Source organism: Mus caroli, chromosome 3 (genome assembly GCF_900094665.2).
Source record: "Mus caroli chromosome 3, CAROLI_EIJ_v1.1, whole genome shotgun sequence".
NCBI classification, from domain to species: domain Eukaryota; kingdom Metazoa; phylum Chordata; class Mammalia; order Rodentia; family Muridae; genus Mus; species Mus caroli.
This window is the reverse complement of record NC_034572.1, coordinates 72,325,328-72,326,622: the sequence shown is the minus strand read 5'-3', so window position 1 is coordinate 72,326,622 and position 1,295 is coordinate 72,325,328.

Below are 1,295 nucleotides of genomic sequence, written 5' to 3'. Positions count from 1 at the left end.
TCGAGGCCAGCCTGGTCTACAAAGTGAGTGCCAGGACAGCCAAGGCTACACAGAGAAACCCTGTCTCGAAAAACAAAACAAAACAAAAACAAAAACAAAAACAAAAACAAAACAAAACAAAACAAAAATAAAAAAAGAAAGAAAAGAAAAAAAAATGCTGTCTGTGAAGCCAAGAATGGTGGCTGAGGCCTGGTATCCCAGCTCTAGGGAGGCTAAATGGGTAAATGTTGAATTGGAGACCATCTTGATCCACAAAATATAACCCTGCCTTAAAACAAACAAACAAAATCAGCAATACCCTCAAACCAAGTCAAACTAACAAAAATTCCACCAAGGGCTGGGAAGGAAGGCAAGTGGTAGCTCCCTTGCCCAGCATGTGCAGGCCCTGGCTTTTTAATTCACAGCTTTGGGGAAGAAAGAACCCATGTAAGTAAAGGAAGAAAAATAATGGGATGGTATATAGGCTACAACCCTATTTGGTCTTTATGAATTAAGAAAATGTTTTCACTTTTGATAACTGCAATAATCTGGAGAATTCTATGCCAAGCCCATAAGTCTGCCATAGAAAGATAAGAACCGCAGGACCCCATTGGCTTACAAAGCTAAGCAACAGGAACTCAGAGGGAGAGGGTAAATGTGGCTGTTGGAGACGGGGAGGGGGGGGGGTTGGGGAAATCAGAGGATGGTGAGATTGGTCAAAGGTCAAGTCTCACTTATGAAGAGTAAGCTTTCTGAATGCCATATATTGTTACCATGGTGACATAGCTAATAATAGTGTATACACTATGAAAATAATGTATGTCTTTTGTGAAAAGAATAGATTTTTAAATGTTCTCTTCCCAAAAAGAACGTTAGCTAACGAACAAGCTGGATATAATCATTATACATTCAGTATATGTAACAACATATTACACTGTGCCCCAGAAACATTTTAAATTATTGTTCGTTGGGGCTGGAGAGATAGCTCAGTGGTTAAGAGTGCCGACTGCTCTTCCAGAGGGGCCGAGTTCAATTCCCAGCAACCACATGGTGGCTCACCACCATCAGTCATGAGATTCTGATGGCCTCTTCTGGTGTGTCTGAGGACAGCTACAGTGTACTCATATACATTAAATAAATAGATAAATAAATAAATAAATAAATCTTTTTTAAAAAGAGTATGGGAAAAATATAGTTATTGTTGGTTAAAAACAAAAAATAGGGCCGGGCAGTGGTGGCGCACGCCTTTAATCCCAGCACTCGGGAGGCAGAGGCAGGCGGATTTCTGAGTTCGAGGCCAGCCTGGTCTACAGAGT